The following is a 23435-nucleotide window of genomic DNA, read 5'->3' on the forward strand; positions in this document are numbered from 1 at the left end:
TATTTGGCTACCCCTGATAGGGTAGTATATTCTATACTAAGGAAAGGTATTCTTCAAAAATGAAAATTAAATAAGAAATTTTCAGATAAAAGAAAACCAAGAGAATCTGTCACCCATAAAACTATACCATAAAAATGTTAAATGCATTGCTTCAAGCTGAAAGGAATGATCACAGAAGAGCATGAAAAGCACTGGATATAGAAAGTATCTTTAAAAATCTGGAGAACTAGAACACTAAAGAAAGAAACTAAAGAAGACCTTAGAAGATAGAAAGACCTCCCATATTCTTAGTTAGGCAGAATAAATATTGTCAAAATGTTCACAATAAACCAAAAGTGCTATATATATCCAATGCAATTCCCATCAAAATTCCAATGATGCTCATCACAGAACTAGATATTCATCTGAAAAAATAAGAGACCCAGAATAGCCAAAGCAATCCTTAACATGCTTATAATGTACATTAATCAAATCCTGTCCCCATTTACCCACACTCTTCCCTCCACTCTTTTCAACCTCTGATAATCACTATTTTACCTCCAGGTCACCTTTTTTACTTTCCACATAGGAAAAAGTCCATTTATCACTTGTCTTTCTGTGTTTGACTTATTCACTTAAGATCCTCCAATTCATTTTGCTACAAATTATGTGATTTCAATTTTCCTTAAGGATGAATAATATTCTATCATGTATGCATTTTATCTAATGATTAAGTGATTTGGATGATTACAGGAAATTTTGTAATAAGAAATGGATTTTATTTATTTATTTTAATTTTTATGGACTGCATTTTGATTCATTGTACACAAAGTGGGTACATCATTTTGTTCCTATGGTTGTACATGATGTAGATTCATACCATTCATGTAATCATATATGTACATAGGGTAATGATGTCTGTCTCAGTCCACTATTTTTCATACCCTCTCCCTCTCATTTCCTTTTACGTAATCCAAAGTTCCTCCATTCTTAAGAAATGGATTTTTAACAGAGGATAAACACAAAACTCATAACATGGTATATTTAATTTAACCTTCATATTTTATTAACATTTAATGGATTAAATAATCCAATTATAAGGCAGAAACTGTCAATTTGATTACAATTAATAAGACCAAATTATAGGGTTTTTTTTAACAAGGGAACACTTTAAATATAAAATATACTACTAAATTAAATGGACGTGTTAGACAGTTTTCTGTTACTAAAACAAATATCTGAAATAATTTAATTAAGAAGAAAATGGCTTATTTCAGCTCACTGTTTTGGGGAGCCCAAAGACTGACTGACACCATTGCTTGGATCCAGAGGCAAGGTGTTATATTATACGTGGCAGAGGAAAACCATGCACCACATGACTAAGAAGCAAAAAGAGAAAGATAGCTGGAGTGTCTACAATAAAATAATGAAAAACAAATGTAGCAACAAAATAAAAGTTGATATAAATTAAATGTAGATTATAAAACATAAAACAGCAAAATACAAAGAAGAGTAAATCCCAAAGTTTTCTTTGGAAGTATCAAAAAACTGATAAACCCAAAGCAAGATTGCTCACAAAAAAAGAAACTAAATTGCCAATATCTGGATATAAGAGACAACATCACTAAATATATTAAAAGGAAAATTAGATGTGCTATTATCAACATTATGCCAGTGCATTTGAAAATTCTGGTACACAGATTATTTGATATAAACCATATATTATAGTTTATGCAGATGAAGCCAAATATCTTAATAGCTATATATCTATTAATGAAACTGAATTTTTTATTAAGTTCAGAAAATGGAGAATACCAGATACAGGAACAAAGGCATTAATAAAAACAATTGAAAAAGAATACTAAATATTTCTCATAAATATAGATGCAAATGTACTTAAGTAGTAACAAATTTATTCCAGCAATATATAAAAATGATAACCTCATAACTAAGGTGCATTTATTCAACAAATATTTATTTTATATTTAAAAAACAAATTAATGCAACTCACCTTATTAATACAATAAAGAGGACAATATAGATGCTCTATAGATGCTGATTAACTGTTTGAACAAAGTCAACAACTCTTTAAAATAAAAGCTCTCACTGGCTACAGTGGCACATGCCTGTAATTCCAGAGACATAGCAGGCAAGATCAAAGGCAGCCTCTGCAAATTAGTGAGGCCCTAAGCAACTTAGAGAGATGCTGTCTCAAAATAAAAAATATATATAAAGGACTGGTGATGTGACTCAGTGGTAAAACGCCTCTGGGTTCAATCCCCAGTACCTAAAAATAAAGAAAGAAAGACTAACAAAATGCAGGATAATTTCTGGAGCTTGATTAGGGGAATTATGAAAACCTGTATCTATTTGCCTAATGTTTATGTAAGCAATTCTATGAAGTCTCTAAAATAGACACTAAAAATAATTGTGTATTTAGCAAATTTGAGGGAAAGAAGTTTGATATTCAAATAAAAATTTTATTTTATTTATTAGAATCAATCATTTGCAAAATGATATTGAAAAAAAGCAATTCCATATACAATGCCATCAGAATACTTAAAAGAGAGAAATATAACAAAATGTGAAAGATTAAAGCATTAAAAACTAACAAAATGTTGCTGAAATAAAAATTTAAAAGTATAAGTAGAGTGATATTACCTATTTTTGGATTTGAGAACCAATGGTGTTATCAATTCTCTCCAAATTTACCTAAGGATTCAATGCAATCTCAATTAAAATCTGAGGAAGTTATTTGCAGGAAGTAACAAGTTGATTCTAAATTTTATATGGAAATGCAAATCTAAAACAATATTGAGCAGAATAAAGTTGGAGGATATAGTTCTCATTTAAAGATTTAGTGCAAAGCTGCTACAGTATTCAAAGCATTGTGGTTTTGACATACGGATCAACAAATGGATTACTAGAATAGAATAGAAAACTCAGAAATAAACCCACATATTTGATTTTTGCCAAAGGCATCAAAGCAATTCAGCCAGACAAAGCAAAATTTTATAGCCAATAAAACTGAAATAACCAGGCATGCACATAGAAAAAATATGAACTTCAAATTCAACTTCATACAAATTAATATTACAAATAATAACATTAATACAAAATGAATTCTATAATTAAATATAAGTAGCAAAAAACCATGAAATTTTAGAGAATATATATAAGAATATTTTTGTGACTGGGATTAGACAATGATTTTTAGAACATAGAAAGCAATTGCCATAGAGGAAAACAAATTGGGATCCTCTCTGTACACACTTCTATCCTCAAGCTGCACACTCCATTTTCTCCATTTTTCACATGTTTATTCATAATAGCCCAAAAGTAGAAAATTTTAAGGTGTTCATTGACAGGAAAAGGTATAAATAAACGAACCCCAATATTATATATAATTATAATGCACTAATAAAAACATTTAAAAAGGAAAACGATTACAGTAAAACTGTATGCCATCTTATACCTGAAGCAGCCTCATATCACAAATTTACCATACTTTTCCTGACTGCATCAAGCAGTTGAGTGGCTGATCTATACCATCAGGGTTTGTCTAGGTACACTGTTATGTTCAAATTGCCTAATAATGTATTTATCAGAAGGTAAACTCATTATTAAGTTACGTGTTTTCTGTAAGATACCCTTATATATGTTCATTAGGGGTGCATGCATATCGCATGATATTTAGCTCAGCATTGTTGGCTGTGGAGATATTTGGATAAAATGTGGTTGGTCTCCATTGGGAAAGTGGGGCCAAAAAGATGTTGAAGGAAATGAGAGGGAGGGGGGTATGAAAAACGGTGGAATGAGACAGACATAATTACCCTATGTACATGTACGATTACAGGAATGGTGTGAATCTACATTGTGCATAACCATAGAAACAAAAAGATGTACCCCATTTGTGTACAATGAGTCAAAATGCAGTCTGTAAAAAATTAAAAAATTAATAAATAATTTTTTTAAAAAAGAAAAGAGCTACATAAAAAGGTGTTGAAGCAGATAAGTATCCTACAGACATACAGGGACACTATAACAGCATCCAGTGCCCATTGGATGATTGTCTTCCACACTATTATGCAGTGCTGGAGCATGTAGCTCAGTAATAGAGTGCTTACCTAGATTGCACGAGGCTCTGAGTTCCATCCTCATCACGACAAAACAAAAACAAAAATAGAACAAAACAATAAATATTTTCAAGACAATGGGTGTGTGTCAAATAAAATATTAAAGACTCAAACAATTTAAAAAGACACAAAATTCTAAGTGAACAAGGACTTAATACAGACTACACACTATGTGAACTAATGTACTTGAAGTTTTAAACAGGCAAAATTAATTTATATTTGAAAAAAATACAAACAATCATAGTTTGGGGACAAAGAGTAGATAATTTTATGCAAGTGGCTTGAGGTGAAATTTGGGGTTAGTGGCAATGTTTCATATTTTGAGTGGGGTTAGTTCACACATATGTATTAATTTTTTAACAAATATATAAGATTTGTGCATTTCATTTTTGCACATTTTAAACAGAAAACACTGTTAATAAATATATAAACTTACCTGATATCCATTCACAAATATTTAAAATGCACTGGTATCTGTAGGTTATTTTGAAGTATTACAAAAGTAAACTAAATGAATAATAGACATTCATGGATGTGTAAAATTTGAAAAAATGAATACATATGTGATAAACCAACTATAATAAAATATTGCTGGTATATACAATCTTGGTGGTAGGCACGTGAGCATTCACTCAAATTCATTCAAAATTGAAAACACATTTCTATTATTTGTAACAGTAAAATATTAACAATAATAAAATATCAAAAATATTCTAAAAAATAATAGAAATGTTTAAAAATAAAAGAATAAAATATATCTTACAACATTTGGAAGGACTGTCATTTTGGTTTGGATAAATGTCCCCAGATTTTCTTCTTTTAAAAGTTTGATTCCGAGGGTTGAACTATTGTGAGGTTCTACAGACCTTTAGAAGGGGCCTACTGTGAGGTCCCTAGGTCATTAGAGTGTGCCCTCAAAGGGGACTGTGAGGTCCTGTCACCTTCTTTTTCCTCCCATTGCTTCCTGGGCATACAGAGTGTTTTTGCTCTACCATACACTCTGTCCATTTTGTGCTGCTTTACCACAGGCCCAAAATTATGATGCCAATTGATCCTGGACTGGAATCTCCAAACCTGTGAGCCAAAAAATCCTTTTCTCTTTACCAGTTAATTACATCAGGTATTTTATTACAATAATGAAGCTGACTAATACAGAGTTTGAGTTAAAAAATAAGATATAAAAGGAGCTGTATAACATACTGCCTTTTAGGCATATTAAACACAAATACCAAACAATGCCAATATAGTAGAAAATTACACACACACTCAAAGTTATATACTAAACATATTAGAGTAAGAGCCTATAGAAGAAATGGGAATAGAGGTCAGAAATAAATAAGAGAAATAAATAAGAGAGAAGAGAGTTGTCTTGTATACATTGACAATGAGAGTATGTTAAAAATACCTTAACTCTTTGTGCCTAAAATTCCCCCCCCAAAAAAAACAAAGGAAAAACCTAATATGAACATAATTTCCAGTTTTTGAGCAATAACTACAGATATATTTTTTCCTAATGAAAGCTTTGAAAACTATTTTAGAGTAGGAGTTGACAAATGCATAGTCAAATATTAATGCTACAGCTCTAGCCATTTGTGGTTTATATTTTATGTTACTTTTAAATCATATTTCAATTTTATTTTATTCATTATTTTAAAGTATTACATAATATGACCCAACCCTTATTACAACATCCAAGATATAGGAATAATTTATGGCACTAATCTGTGAAAAGGAATAAAAGGATAAATAGAAGTTTTCTGGACATGGAATGAAATAGAAACACTTGGATTTTTTTCTTTGTTTTCAAATCAAGTGTGAAAATTAGGGCCAGGTCTCTTACTAACATTTAGAGGTTTCTTCAGTAACATTTTATATAGAGGCAAGTCGTTATGTTCCTGCTTTTCTAACATATTTCCTATTAATGAAGACAAATAGTTAAGTAGTCTAGTGTCTGATTAGTAAAATTAAAAATAGTATATTCTACTTTAGTTTATTAACTACAAATGAAATGTGAGTTTCTCAATAGTCTTTATTCTGATTAAGATAATATATAAGGGGCAAGGGCTGTAGCTCAGTGGCGGAGCATTTTCCTGGCACATATGAGGCACTCACATTTCATTTATAATATTTTATAAACTAAAGTAACAACAATAAATGTTGGCAAGAATGTGGGGAAAAGGTACACTCATACATTGCTGATGGGATTGCAAATTGATGCAAACACTCTGGAAAGCATTATGGAGATTCCTCAGAAAACTTGGAATGGAACCACCATTGGACTTAGCTATCCCACTCATTGGCATATACCCAAAGGACATAAAATCAGCATACTACAGTGATGCGGCCACGTAGCTGCTCAATTCACAATAGCTATGTTGCAGAACCAACCTAGATGCCCTTCAACAGATGAATGGATAATGAAATTGTGATATATATATAAAATTATATATTTTTTTATATTTATATATATATTTTATATATATTTATATATATATGATGGAATATTATTCAGCCATAAGTAATAATAAAATTATGGTATTTGCAGATAAATGGATGGAGTTAGAGAGTATCATGCTAAATGAGATAAGTCAATCCAAAAACCAAGCACAAATATTTTCTCTGATAAGTGGATGCTGATACATAACAGGGCAGGGTAGGGGAAGAATGGAGGAATTTTGGATTGTGGGGAGGGAAGGGGGCAGGGGGTGGGAAAGATGACAGAACGTGACAGACATCATTACCCTACATACATGTATGATTGCACAAATGGCGTGAGAGCACATTGTATACAACCAGATAAATAAAAAGTTGTACTTCATTTGTGTACAATGAATTGAAATACATTCTGCTGTCATGTATAACTAAATAGAACAAAAAATAAAAAAAATGTATAAGTAGACATACTTAACAATCTGAGCATAAACTGGAAGTTGATAATACTATCCTCTTGAAGAAATTATGTATACTATGTGTTTCTGTGTGTATACAACTCTATAATTTGTATAATATACAAATAATTTAATTTTTAATGTATTTTATTAGAATTTATTTTTTTCCTTTCTCATGATATTGCTTTACAATAAGATAGGCCAATCAACACCTCTCAGTTGTACTTTGTTCTGTGAAAATTACAAAGGAAATAGAGGTCATAACCCCACCCATGTGAAGGTGTTTAATCTAATGGGGAGATTAGACAAACACAAACACAGGTAGTATAAACACAATCAACCAGAGTTATCCAAACATGTCCAGGAGAAGCACCTAATAAATGTATTTGGAGACAAGACCCCAGCTGTGTAATAGCTCTGACCTTTGATACCTGGTATTGAGAGCAAGATCCTAGATTGAGAACTAGAAAACATGAATTCTGCATTAACTCTCACTATGTAGCCTTAAACAAATTACTAATGGTGCCTCAGTTTCCTTAAAAGTATAATTTGGATATTATTTTCTCTGCAACCTTAAAAATTACTGTGAAAATTAAATGTTAAAATATGTGTCAAAGTGTTATTAAAACTGGAAAACAATACACAGATTTGAGGATATAATTTCTTTACAGTTCTTATTTGCTCACAGGTTATTTCTTCCAGAGAACCCAAACTCCACCTTGCCCATTTAAGTGCTAACTCAGGTTTCATTTTCTCAGTGACACCTACATGTGTTTTTTTGAAGCTCGGAGTTCCTATAGTCAGTTCTTAGTTTCCTCAAATTGCCTGATATTATTAGTTAGCTTTTTATATGTATTGTCTTTTCTGATTTTTAAGGCTATAACCACAAATTTGCCTGATACTTAGTTTTTCTATGTTGCCTAGCATAGTTCAATACATATTTATGGTGATTGATTGATTAAAGAATGGTTTGTTCATTCATGTTGCAAACATAATGTGCACCTACTCTGCATCAGGTACTGTAATGTTGCAAGAAGTGAGGACTTAACACTTATCTTTATGGAATTTACCTCTGAATGGGAATGCATATGCATTGCATCATATGCATAAATTATAAATATATATCGTATAATTTAGAGATCCCAAAAGTTATGAAGTATATGAAATCTATCTACCTCTCCATTTATTTATCTAATATACTACCCCCCCAAAATTAAGTCATTTTAATATATGTAAAAAGTGCAACAAAGAAACCAAATTTAGTATGATGATTGAAGGAGGTGCTCTTTGAGATAGTATGCTCAGAAACGTCTTCCTTGAAAAGGACATATTTGAGCACAGACATGAATGAAAGAGCAAGCAAGGCAAAGGTCTGAGAGACAAGTGTTTAAAGAAGAAATGTGCATCACATCAGGCTTTTCCTAAAAATTGTGATTTGAGTCCACATGATGCCATTTTTTTTGGTGAATATACAAGTTTATTTTGTAAGATCTATGTTTTTACTCATATTTTCTTAACTAAGTTTTATAGAGCTATAATTAAGTTCCAGAAACTGGGTGGACAATGGAGTGTTGGGACTAATGACACGTTAACTATCAGGCTGATTCCTTACTCCCTGGCGAGTGAGCAAGATCAAGGCCTCAAAGGCGGTTTCAAAAGTTAATGATGATAATCGGACCACCGGCAGGGATTGGTTAACAACAGTTCCTCCAATGTGATCAGCTCCTAGCCCATGTGACTTCCTCAATAAAGAAAGGAGTTCCTGTTGTGACTAGTCTCCCTGACGCGTCTGATTGTCCTCCACCCGGAGGGCTGGGTGCTAGCGGTCAGTCGGCCCTACCTTTCCCGGTCTGGCCTTGTTGGGGAGTGCTCCCTTCCCTTGTTGCTGGTAGAGAAAAGCAGGGGGGCTAAAGACCCCGACAATGGAGGGCAAAACTAGATACCATTTCTTCCCTCATGGAGCTTATATGATATTCCCCTTTTAAGATCTCAATATTTGTTATGGTTTGGATGAGAGATGTCCCCAAAAGCTCATGTGTCAGACAATGCAAGAAGGTTCAGAGGGCAAATGATTGGGTTGTGAGAGTCCAAACTTAGTGAATTAATCCCCTGCTAGGGATTAATTGAGTGGTAACTAAAGGTGAGTGGGAGTGGCTGGAGGAGGTAGGCATTGGGGGTGTGGCTTTGGGTATATATTTAGTATCTGGCAGTGGAGTCTTTCTCTTTCTCTCTCTCTCTCCTTTCTGATCATCATGTGAGCCATTTCCCTCTACCACGTTCTTCAACCATGATGTTATGTCTCACCTTAAGCCCTGAGGAATGGAGCCTGCTGTCCATGGACTGAGACCCATGAAACTGTGAGCCCCCATTAAACCCTTTCTCCTCTATAATTATTTTGTTTGGGTCTTTTAGACACAGCAGCAAAAAAAGCTGACAAAAACAACATGTAAACTGGATTATTACTGTTGATTGCAATGGGTTCTCACATCTACTATGACCCTAAAGTACTGACTAAAAGAAATGTAAATGAATGAAGTCATTTTAGAGAAAAAGGGTGACATTTTCTAGACAATTTTAATGTATACATACTCTATTAAACACCAGTACTCCTGGGAACTATCCAAAATAAATCTTCTTACAGATCCACAATTCTAACAAAAGTGCTCTAAACCTGACATGATAATTCCATAGATTTCAGTACTCAGGCACATTCTGTCATCTTGCTCTGCCACTGTAACAATACAACATCCATCTTCTATCTGAAGATGACTACCCAACTCACATGACTGTTAGTAATTTAGATTCCTAACAGCAGGAAGAGGCAGGAAGTTATTTTAACATCCTTTTGAAGGAGTTGTATATGCCACTTCTACTTACATCTCATTGGCCACATAACATTGAGCTACAAAGAAAGCTGGGAAATGTAATCTTTAGCATTGTATTCAAGCGCTCAGCTATGTTTTTATTATTATAGAGAAAGGGGAGAATGTTTATTGAGTGAACAATGTGCAGTATCTATAATAACCTATTAAGTGTTTAGCATGACACATTTTACATTTTTTTCATACTGAGTCTTTGAAACCCACTGTGCCACTCTGACAATATAACTTAATTTGGATTAGCCACATTGTAAGTATTCAATACCCACATGAGTCCTGTTATCACATTGCACAGCAAATTTCTAAATAGGACTTATCCTCTTCCTTCCAGGATCTTATTCCATTCCCCTCGACTATAATTTATCTGGTGGTGTCAGTTGCCTACTAAGCACTTGAACACTTTCCATTTTATTGTCAATTATTGGACATTCATCATTCTCAGTTATTTGTTAATACTTTCCTGAAAGAAAAGCAAACCTCTAAAAAAGAAAAAAAAAACTTTTTTGTCTTTTTCAAAATATAAACCAAAACCCAAATCAAAACAAATAAAAAACCTTAGTAGAAATTTGTCATTACATACATAAATTGTGATTTATAATTTGATTTTTGCAGCAACACCTCATAAACAATTTTTATAGATTTACAACTTCACATATATTCACTTATCCTAGAAAATATGCATTGCAAGAACACTAAAGGGCACTGAAGTTTTGTAATTTATATTTTTATGGTTGTCATTGTTTTTGATCATTTAATCATAGTGAGAGGATCTGATAATATAAAGAATATGTTGAATAGTGATGAACTGAGGAGTCAAGGAAGTTGCAAGCCAACTGAGACTTGTTTGATAAAATCAATCATTTTGAAAAATATTTTTTTTTAAATTATTTCAAGTATCTTGATGGGAAAAGGTAAAAACTTTAGAGAACATGGGGATCATTCATGCTCTTATTCTTGCTGGAAGATGCCAAATTTATCTATAAAGAATTACGAGTCAAAGTGAAATTGATATAAATAAGCACAGCTACAAAACTCTGACAGTTTTTACAAGAATGGAAGAATGTTTTGTGTACTTCAAGGAAAGATGTTTTTATCAATTCTAGAGCTGTCTTCACCCCCAATTGCTGCATATTTCTTTTGATGCTACTAACTTATAAATTTGTTTAGAAATATTTTGTTTTAATTGTAGGTGGACACAATACCTTTATTTTATTTTTATAAGGTGCTGAGGATTGAACCCAGGGCCTCATGCATTCTAGGCAAGTGCTCTACCACTGAGCCACAACCCCAGCCCCTAACTTATAATTAATACTGACAAGAGACTACAGTGTGCTTTCAATATACTTTTTATCTGTTTCCTTCATGACTCCTTTCAAGAAATTTGGAAGGAAATGACTTGTATATGACCAAGAAACAAAAGTATATTTTTAAATAATTAACAGAACCATTTTGAACCTCCCCCACCTCCAAATGTGTCTTCATTAATGACTTATTCTACTAATTGATCAAATTCTATCTAAGGACATGATTTTGCTGCTAGCAAATAAAATAGACCTTACATAATCTACATCTTTCATTACACACTATTTATCTAACAATTTTGACACTGAAGTTTAGTATTTCTTCAGTCTAAGTATTGTGAAAATTTTGTCATAAAACCATGCAGAACAATGGAACACAAATGAATTGACTTTTTCATTAATATATAATTATTAAATCTGGACACAGTGACACACACCTGTAACACCAGCAGCTTGAGTGGCTGAGACAGGAGGATCACTACTTCAAGGCCAGTTTCAGCTATATAGCCAGCCCCTGTCTCAAAATTAAAAACCAAAAGGGTAGAGGATATAGCTTAGTGATAGAGTGTCCCTGGGTTCAATGGTTCAATCCCTGGTACCACAAACAAACAAAAAACCAAAAAGATATATGCATATAATTATTAAAGCCATTTTGGATCATTTTGTTAATATAAATCTGTATTTATTAAAGATAAAGTACACCTCATTATTTCATTATTGGATTTGACTTTGAGAATGGCTGAAACATTTGATAAACTAAATATGGTACTAAATAAAAAATAAACCAAATTTTAATGAAATCATGATTGTTGGAATAAAAAGATTTCTTCAGTTCTAATTGTATTTTCTTTACATTGATATAAATAATGTAAGGATTTCTTTGAAAGTCAGAATTTATTTTTCATTAAAGGCAGATTATAACAATTGTATGCTCTTTAGGGGTATTAATGTTTATTCATTAAGGATTCATTTAGTCACTATTATACAGAAATACATCAGACTGCTCATGGGCCTCCTATAAACTATCTGTGGAAGTTCTGATGCAATTAAAAGGATCTCTAAATTATGAACAAGTAGTATAAAGTCTGCATAAATGCCAAGGAATGCAAAGCAAAGGAAATTATTATACATTGACTTTCAACAGAGAAAACCTCCTGGAAAATAATACAGGGAAATTATGAGCATGAATTGGCCAATATGAAAACCATCTTACAACTTCAGCTTGGAGCTACATAAAAGTCAAATGTAATTATAAGTGTCTATACACATAATATGGATTAATTCATAGTTTTCACATCACCTTTTATGGTATGTATAGACATCTTTCAAGATTATATTAACATACAATTAAGATTTTTTAATTTACAAAGTAATAAGATGAAATTATTTAATTTACCCTTCTAACTATCCATCCCTGCCAATATGTATAATATTTTAATCTCAAGCCAAGAATACAGCATTTTTTTCTGAAAATTACTTTATTATTTCCCAGCTTTACATGACTATGAAATGTTCATGGTTATGATTGCATCAGTTTCTCTCAGTTCTAAGAAGAAAATTGGCAGGTAGGGCAGCTTTTATTATAACATCTTGAATGTAAAATGTATTTCCATGCTTTCAAATAATAGTTTTCTTTGTATATTTTGATTGTCAGTCAAAACTGACTAACATTTGCTGACATTACCAAGTGTCTTTCACATCGTCCATTGACTCCTAAGAAATAATGTTTTCAATTGTACAAGGATCTCCTTAAAAGTAATAATTGTGACGAGGCTAAACGATATTACAGTTTTTGTATGTGGCATTTTTCACTTAAATTATATTGGCGCTCCATCATAACACACCCTCAGTCACTTTTATGTTACAGTTATGCCAAAGGCCATCTCTTAAGTGGTTATAATATATATTTATTTACTGGTTTTTCTGATGCACAGTTGTGTAATTATTGTGCCTATGTATGTAATTATTCATAACTAGAAAAATAAGTACTGTAGCTTCTTTACCAACCTAACTGGATCACTGAAATTCCATACTATAATGTGAACAAAACAAATGATTAGAGAAATCAGACATACAGAAAAATACTAAAATGATGTAATTTGAATTTAAGTTCTCAAAATTAACTATCATATCATATATAGGTGATAGAATATCAGTTTGATTTACTGACATATAACATGATTATAAGCTTACTTGTGTAGTATTACATAATTTTGCAGGTTTTTATGATCAAAACTATAACATTTATAAAATTGATTAATTAAGATGATAGTCACTGCACTGAGATATTCCAATTTCAAAGAAAGCATTAACTGTATTTCTAACTTGATATTGAAATGATCTGAAAATAACATGTATGAATCTTTTTTCATGACATGATAACAAAGTGAAAGTTTTTCTAAATAGTGTAATCAGCTTATTGGACATATGCAATCATAAAACTAATTATATATATTTTAATGATGGAAATAAAAAGCATTATTATTATGATACTTGATGTGTAGATAATCAGTTTTTTTAATGTATAGATGCTCTATTTTCATCTTTTATAATTGCAGAAGGATATATGATTGTAGAAACTTTAACCTTGATCTTTTTAATGGAGAATGAAGTCATTTTCGTAACCAATCATGTATTCAACAAATATTTGCTGAGTAGCTTCTTTGTATAAGAAACTGTTTGTAACTCAGAGATGACGAAAATAACCCCTTTTTAAAGAGGACACAGTGATATGATATATATGCATACACTATATTTCCAGGACTTTATAATACTCTCTTATTATAAATATCATAGTTTATTACATATACATACATGTATATTTATATATTATAAATTTATTTTATACATTATAAAATATATATTTATAATGTATGTTATAAATTTAAACATAAATTTATTTTTACATATTATAAATTTATATATATTTATTAAACTATGATATTTACTATAATATTATATTATAAAGTCCTGGAAATATAGTGTAAGTTGTTATTGTTATTTTTGGCTTAAATATCTGAATGGTGAAACTCATTTTCAAAGTATAAGTTAAATAGAATGAGATTATTTCATTTATTTAGTGCTGTTTTCTGGGAATGTTTTACTGACTGCCTACTGTGTGTAAAGAAATGATGTTATTTATTTATTTTTCTCTAATAAAATGAGAGCATGTTGTTTGATTCATTCTGTATCCCATTTGTTTACAATAAAAAAAATGAGAGCATGTTGGATGAATCAAAAATAATTTTTTGAGTCACACTATTGTATGGTTTTCCTGCATTTTCTTTTTCCTTTTGTAAAGGTCAAATATTTGTTTTCCCTATTTCTTCACATTTTCTCTCTTGCATACTTTTCTTTCTAGTGTGGAGAGGCTCTTTAAAACCCTGTTGATTTAAGAAACTTAACAGGAATTGCAAATTCAGTAAAGAGTGCATTATATATAACCTTGGCTAGGTCCTATTTATAAATTATAGCCATAGGAAAAAATACCACAACTTACAAGATCTCTAAGCAATTTCTAAACAAGTCACCTCCGGGGGCAAATTACTATGATATTAAGAACATAAATATGAAACAATTTCCTCAGAATCATTCAAAAAATCAGTAAGGCAGGCGCAGCTGTCTTTACAAGTACATTGAGTATGATTGGTTTGCCTTAAGTATCCTTTTAGCCACCATCTTCCACTGAGCAAATTTTCCACCAAAAGCCATTAATTGATTAGGCAACATTCTTTGAGCAGGCCTTAGCTAGAGATTTGCTACTTATGAAGATGCTTTAAAACTCTTTGCATGGATTTTTAAAATCAAATTAGATAGGTCACATCTGGAATAGTTAATTTCATGAAAAGAAACAAATACAGAACAACAGCTCAGACTCTGAGAGTGATATGGGAAATTTATTTATCTTTCATGAAAATCCTTGATTACCTTATTGATACACTACTGCAAGGGAAAAAATGTCCTTCAATAATCCAGGATGACCATAATATCCAATAAAGTATTTTCCTCAAAGAAGAACAGTTAACTCTGAAAGTAAGTTATATCTTTGTCCTAGGAGACTGAAGAGCATGCAGTGTTTCCTTCATATCTGGGAACCTAATAGCAACTGAAATAAATGTTAATGTGGGCTGTGGAAATAATTTCTATGTGAAGATCTCCTGCCTCGTGTTAGTATAAATCAGTATCAGTACTTAGCAACTGTACTGATATTATCTCATCTTTTTATTTTCTTTTTAGCTTCAGATGTCTGGTTCAGTAGTCCGTTAAAATGAAAATTCAAACTACAAATGACTGTTTTATGACTGCAGCCACTGGCTACCACTTCTAGTATATTAGAACCATACTAGGGAATGGAAAAAGTGAGCACCATTTCTTACCATGTTCTCCCTCCTGCTGCCAGTCTTCGTCTGATCTTATATATGCAGCACACACTAATCCATCAACTGGTTCAAGACAGACCAACAGTAAGGTGCCAACCACTGTTCAAGTGCTGCCAGACTCTCACTTCAACAGCAGTACTTGGGTCTTTAGCCTGGACTCCAAAGAAGGAATTCAGCTCTGGCAGTGGAAGGGTAATAGGACCTCCTGCTAAATGAAGGTAGCTGGGTGAATGAATGGCTGGGCCTCAGAGGTCACTTGCAAAGGGATCAATCAGGAGGAGGAAGGAAACTCATTCAGGCAGCTGCTGTTGACTTGTAAATCCCAAACCTGCTTGCTGCATTCACATGGAAATCAATGTTGTGGGAAACCGTTTTCTCACTGTAGTCTTTTCAGGAGCCAGAGTTTCAAGGCACAAATCATCTGGTTCCTTGTTATCTCAGCTATCCCCTCCTCTCTTTTCTGCTCTCATTCCTTTCACTTCTCTTTTCTTTTTCTTCTTTACTTCCTTGCTTTTTATTATTATTTGTTTATTTATTGGTACTGGGGATTGAACCCAGAGGCACTTAACCACTGAGCCACATCACCAGTCTTTTTTATTTTTTTATTTTGAGACGGGATCTCACTAAATTGCTTGAGACCTCACTAAGTAGTTGAAGCTGGTTTTGAACTTGCCATCCTCCTGCCTTAGCCTCCCAAGTCCATGGTATTACAGGTGTGCCCCACCATGTCTGGCTAACTTGCTATCTTTTGATGTGTGCCTTGCTCTTTTACCCATATCACTCTCAGAGTCTGAGCTGTCTGAGTCAGAGGACTTTCTGTCTCTATGTTTCTTTCTTTTTCTTCTTTATTTCCAGGATCAGACTTCTCAAATTCTTCTGACTTTGTCTCTTCTTTCTCCTCTTCCTCATCAGGCATCAGAGAATATTTTGTCCCACATGTTTGCACAAAGCAATCTTTTTCAAAGCAGCCTTTACAGCTAAACTTTTTTGCAGGTAGTGTTCAGGACAGCCTCAAGGGTGATCTTTTGCCCAGTGTAAACCTAGAAGGATCTCCTCTGTCCCTCTTCTTCCTCAATGACAACATTTTTTGGGATCAAGTTCTTTCCCAGTGCTTTGTCAACTTTCAAGTACTGGGATACTTTTATTCTATCACTTTTCATCTCTAGGTCAGTAAGTTTCATCCACACTTTGTCTCCGACATCGAATATCTTAGAGGACTTATCCACCCGACAGAATGACATGTGAGTTCGATGGGCCAGACCTTGCTTCCGACAGCCTGGGATATTGATAAAGGCTCCATAGTCTGTCACCATGGCAACCTCTCCTTGGAAAATGGTGTAGAGAACAGGCAAGTTTTCCATGGTCTCAGGTCTTCCTGAATTCATCCTTAATGTTCTATGGCTCCTCCATTTCTCTTCTGCTAAAGCTAATTCTACTGTCTCAGCATCAGCTCCTGGTTTCTCAGTTCCCATATTGCCCAACCCAGTCAGAGACATCTCATCCTATTTCTATAGCAGACACCTCTTGTTAACCATGACATCTATTTCCTCTGAGCTGAGATGAAACCTTAGAATCCTTCTTAGTCCAATACATCAAGCAGTAACTACCAATTGCTTACAGGTGACTCTTGACAGGAAACCTATTTTTCACCCCAGAGTTAAGATGGCCTTAAGAAAATAAATGTGTACTGTGAGTGTAAAATTTATTCACACTATGTCAAGGTATGCAAATTAAATGTAACTTTTTTACTTCCCCAGAAATTAACACTCTGATCTTTCTGATGGGCCTGCATTCATTGGATAGCAGGGTCAGAGATGGATGGTGAGAAGAGATCTAGTAAATCATTTTCTAGCCCGACAGTATAAGTCTGAGACACAGAAATTAATTCAAGTATTTTCTCTACATTATTCACTTTGTGTTTGATAAACTCAGGAATGTTCTTAAGTTTTTGAAGTTTCTCTAATCTTCTTCCACAATATGGAATCTGGATATTTTGAAGAGAGATATGTTCATGAAGTTTCATAGTGTAGACTTGTCATTGGATCTTTGCTGAAGAATGTTTGGACTAGGTTCAATCTCTGGACAGGTGACTGCTACGTTACAATGAGTCTTATTTGATATTTGGAATAATGTGCTGCAAATCTACTTCCAGGGTTCATGGTTTCAACCATTTTTGCAAAGACGCAGTGTCCTCACCAAAAGAGCCTCCTCTTCATGATTAGAGGCCACAGATTTTCCACCTGAACTCTCAACACTTTCAAGGCGACTTTTTAGTTTATGGTGTGAAACTTCTAAGTCCTTTGTATCTGTGAACACTCAGGAAACCAGAAACACTGCTTAAGACTCACCTGTATACCAGGCACCCACCCGTGATAATGCACAATCTCTATCTTATGATTTTGGAAATGACTATGTGTTTGTCTTTCAGAGACTTGCAGTCTATACCACTGTCTTAGTCAGTATGGATTGCCACAAAAAAAAACAAAAAAAAAAAAAAAACAAAAAAAAACCCACAGATTTAGTGGCTTAAACAACTGAAATCTGAAATTCCTGGCCAATTGACTCCTAATGAGATATTTTTTCCTGGCTTTTAGAAAAGTGACTTCTAATTGAATCCTCAGGGTCCAGAGGGGGAGGTGGAAAGGAGTTTCTTTCTCTTCAAATTCTATTGGATTGGAATCCCACCCTTATGACTTAATATATGACCAGTTACCTCATAAATAATCTTTACTTCAAATAAAATTACACTGCAGGTTAGGGCTTCAACACATGAATTCTGGAAAAGACATGATTCAGCTCATAACACCCATTATATTTGAGAAAATGTAACACTAGTCTTGATACCCTCAGTCTCCTATATACCTACTCAGATATCATTCAAGACCCCCCCACACACACATACAGACACGCATATAACTTGAAATTTATTGTCAAATTGTGATTGGGATTTGATAATGTGGACAAGAATTCTGACATCTGATTTTTTATCCAAATTTATCTACTTGTTAATTCCAGAATCCACCAAGATACAAAAAGAGGAAATCTACTTTCTGTCTCTCCACTATAGTATATATGAGGCAAAGGAGATAAGCTTCAGGTTTTCTGCATACACAAGATCATATGTTGCTTCTTCTTAGTCCAATTTTATAACTATGACTTGAAGGCAAGGCATGAAATAGGTACTAGGCTATAAATAAACTAATTTAGAAGGGATTTTAACTAATACTTTACTTGGAAACAGTATATCTTTGTTTCCTGATTTTCCTCCTCCTAGTGAAAAGCAAAGTTGAAAAGAATATTGTTGGTGTTTTCTTGTATAAAAGCTTCATATAATAAAGAAGTTTATGATTTCATCTCAGATATTCCAGTGGATTAGAAGTCAGTAAACTTTATGTAGAGGCATGTGTTTCTATGACAAAACTTTTGACTAACCAGAACAAGATATTACATAATGAACACTGATCAAGCAAACTATAGCAAATTTAAAATTCTATATTAACAAATTCATATTTAGGGATTAAACTAAGTAAGGACTTTATTTCCTGTCAAAATATGAATTTTTTGAAAAAATAATAAGTTAAGCTGTGATGGACTGATAGATCTGGCTCCATGAGAATGTTATAGGCCAGACTCTAAGGGAAATGACTAAACAGACTCCATTTTGCTCTGAGACCCCATGTTTTGTAGGAAATAAGTTTCTCCCATGGGAACACCCCGCCTCTGTGCCCATCATCAGTTGCTTAGTGTGACATGTTTAATAATATACAATGGCAACTCCTATGTAGTAACCAATGTACCATGTAAACGATAATTGTGTGGATGTTAGCAACCATTCTTTAGTTTGTACCTAGGTAAGGGTCAGTTTGACCCACTTCCCCCTCTGTCGATGATCTCATGATGTTAGTTTGTAATTTTGAATCATAGCAACAGACACTTATAATTAATGTGATTTTTGGTATAAAAACCCCTACAACCCTGTGGTCGGGGCTCTTCTCCCAATAGCCATTTTTTGGGGGGCATTGTGTGAGGCAGTCAGCTGGCCGGCTCAATAAAGACTCTCAAATTTGGACTTCTCAGTGGTGATGGGTCTGTTCTTAAGTTGTGCCCCATAACAAAGCCTAATCACTCATTTATATATTAGTGCAATTTGATCATTGAGATACTTTTTGGGGATTAGTTTTTCTGAGTTAAGTATGGAATGGAGAAAACATGAAATCATTAAAATATGGGAAGAATTTGGTCATGAACTGACTGGTGTCATCGAATTCTGAGAAATCCACAGATAATATTTTAAATGTGGACAGGCCTTTGAAGATAAACGCCAACACTAATCTCCATAAAATGATACCTAAAGGATTCACTGTCTGTTCAACTATTCTTCTAGAATCTTAGCACTATAAAATGAAAATTTGGTTTCTATTTTAATTCGTTTTGCTTTAAGGGGAAGCATGCATAAGCACTATAAGATTATATCAACTTGACTCTTTGTCTCTAAATGATATATTATTCTCTAATCCCCCTACCTCCCTGCTTGTCCTCTATCATATTAGCAGGGCTAGTGGGTATAATAAATTACTCCCTGTGAATCATCAAGTTTACTGCTTAGGTCCTGATCCCTGTCGTGCTTCCACTGATCATGGCATTGCCTCCTGTGTCCAAGGCAAGCCTGTAAAGCTGGTCTGACAAGTGTCTCAGCAAAGGTTGTTTTAATTTAGAACAAGTTTAATTAAGACTCTCAGTAGAGGAGCCCTACAGGCCTGCCTCCAATCTTACTAATGTGCAGTGCCATTATTGGAATATCATGGGAATCAAAATCAAGTAAATGGACAAATTTGTCTCTCAGGAATTATGGCACACCATATAACTAGTGAGTGCCTGATAAGATTGAGTGAGAATATTAGTAAGGAAGAATTACTCTTTAACCTAAAACATTGAAAACTAGAGGGAGGAAGTGGGAAATGATTTATAAAATGGCTTGCATAGGGGAATGAATTCCAAAAACATTTATAATAAGTGATAAACTACTTACATGAAATAATTGTGCTACATGTTAATATGTAGCCTTAATACTACGGGAAATATATCTGAGAGGGAGAAGCCCATAACAGTCTTGTTCTTTCATTCTCAGAGGCAGGAATGATGTAATCTACCAAAGTTATGCATGGGAGAAAACTCTAGTTATTTACATTTGGTGGTGGGAGGAGGAAGAATCTTCTCTCCAATCCTCACATGAAGCACTTCCTTATGCAAATTGGACAACTTTGTTTCAGTAATATAGAATGAAGGAACCAACTGACTAAATGCAAAGAATATTAAAATATACCTCCTTTGACTAGTATGGGATTGTGTGATTGCTTGCTAATATATGGTAGTATATTTTCACACCTGCCAAAATGACACGTAGAAAGCAATATTTTTATCTCTAAAATAAAATATGAAAAGACATTAATTAGATTAGCTGACCTGCTTTGCATCTATTTATTTTTCAAATGTGGGCCTCATGAATCTGTTTGTCCTTATCTTCCCTTCCATCAGCATTTTCCTTCTCCCCACATACATGTGCTTCCTTGAAGCAAATCATTTATGTAAGCTGCTTTCAGTTTTTTCCACAAAATCAGAAGTAGCATTTCCAGTCCACCTTTTGTAGTTATTTGACCTTGCTGCTTTTCTGAACATAAAAGTCTTATTCTCTGTAGAACTGCTGGCAGTATGAGAAACTATCAGTCAATTTTACAGATGCTACAAACACTTCAATTCACTACAAAGTTAAGAGTATCATAGTAAATCTCACATTATGGGTTCTATTTTCAAATAATTGACTTAGGAGCAAACATTATTTAGGCCTATCTCTTGCAAGTAGTTGGAATCGTGGGTGAAAAGAACCCAGAATATCAATCTGGGACATGAGTGACATCATAACAAGTGTCATAACCTGAATTTTCAGGATATAGTTTGTGAAGTGTAAAATGTTGTCATTCCATACAAGGGCTGAAGTGTGTTTTAGAGAAAACATTGGAATAGTAGGGAGAATTCTTTGTATCTATTATTTTCACTTTTAAAGTTCACATCAAAAAATATATTTACATTTTAAGTTTCTAGCCCAAGTACCATAGTTTCGTAAGACTGTGAATTCATTTTTACTTATTCAAAACTCTTTAGAAAACATTGTTTGCTAATTTTGTTTTGTTTGTTTGTTTTATCGGTGTTTATTTTATTGGTATTTGGCTTTTGTTTGTTGATTTTTTTTTTTTGTTTTTTGTACTGGGTATTGAACCCAGGGGTGTTTAACCACTGAGTCACCTCCCCACCCCCTTATACATTTTAAGGGGGATACCAGGGATTGAACTCAGGGGTGCCTAACCACTAAGCCACATCTCCAGCCCTATTTTGTATTTTATTTAGAGACAGGTTCTCACTGAGTTGCTTAGGGCCTCGCTAAGTTGCCAAGTCTGGTTTTGAACTCATGATGCTCCTGCTTCAGCCTCTTGAGCTGCTGGGATTACAGGCATGTCCTTTATACTTTTGTTATTTTTATTTTGAGATAGGGTCTTGCTAAGTTGCTTAGGACATCACTAAGTTGTTGAGGCTGGCTTTGAACTTGTGATCCTCCTGCCTCAGCCTTCTGAGGCACTGAGTTTATAGGCAGCCACCACACTGAGCTTTCTAGTTTATTTTTTAAAGTAAAACATAACTAGTGTGAATGATTTCCTGTTAAGTTCATGCATAAAATAGCCATTATTGTTCTATTCCTAGAATATCACAAGGGTACATTTCTTAACTCCGTCTCTTCATTTAAAAAGCAAATTACATGTGATAGCCTTTCTTTTCTTATATGTAGTATAAATTATGTGCAAAAAAGAAAGTTTAGATATTGCTATGACACAGAACATATGAAATAGATCTAAATTGTTTACATATCACCTTTTCAAAGAAGACCAACAAATGCAGCACACATGTATATACCAGACGTACCCCCCATGCACAGTCATATGCACACACACACACACACACACACAGACACATGAATTAATATTCAAGTATTTCCTTGTGCATTCTCTAAGAAAAATATTTGACACTGGCCTTTCCTTGCATCAATCAGATTACAGTATCACAATGCTTCTCTCTGACATTCCTGTCCATTGTTTAAATGTTCTATCCATTTTCGTGCCTCTATTTTATTATCTCTACATGAAATACATTTCATATCACTTCAAACTCCTTTTTTAACTAGCAAGTGTGTTTATTCCTTAAGGTAAAATTTATATAGTTTTTTATCTGAAGAATCTTCTTAACTCCCACCTACCTGAACCAAATTAAATCAATGTGTAACATGGCCTATTTTGTTCAATGGAAAGAAGAAGAAAGCTGTGTACTTATTTCTATATATCCTTATTGCAATGTTTCATTATTATTTTTTTTTAAAATGGGATACAACTTGTTTCTCTGGTTGTAGATGAAGTAGAAGCAGACCATTTGTGTGAGACTTCATTATTATTTATTTTTGTACCCATAAACTCAGTTAGAATGTGAGCATTGTGAATATACAGACTGTTTTATTTATATTATACCATTACTACTATTGAAGACCAACTCACAAAGTAGATACCAAATAAAAGGGAAATGAATTAATGGATGGAAAGTCAAATGTTACTTCATTCTGTTGACTAAAGTTAGTAGTCTCTTAAGTCAGTTGTAGTTCAGAAGGGAAAACATATTGAAGAAAAAATCCACGTCTGTTTCAAAGGCACATCTAAGTAACTGGCATTTCCTCTTTCAAATGCTTTTAACCACTTTGTATTCACAAATGCAACCCATAATATAAGAATTAAATAAAATTATATTGGTAACTGTGCTGACAAATATCTGCTACGTA

General features: G+C 33.4%; 1 pseudogene across 1 annotated transcript; it reads right to left on the reverse strand.

Annotated features, from left to right (window-relative positions):
- Positions 1–16269: 16269 nt before the first annotated feature.
- LOC306651066 (zinc finger CCHC domain-containing protein 17-like) lies at positions 16270–16947 on the reverse strand (annotated as a pseudogene). Its single transcript has one exon. The product of its transcript is annotated as a zinc finger CCHC domain-containing protein 17-like (transcript).
- Between the last annotated feature and the right edge of the window lie 6488 nt (positions 16948–23435).

Source organism: Sciurus vulgaris (genome assembly GCF_902686455.1).
Source record: "Sciurus vulgaris genome assembly, chromosome: X".
In the NCBI taxonomy this organism is placed as follows: Eukaryota; Metazoa; Chordata; class Mammalia; order Rodentia; family Sciuridae; genus Sciurus; species Sciurus vulgaris.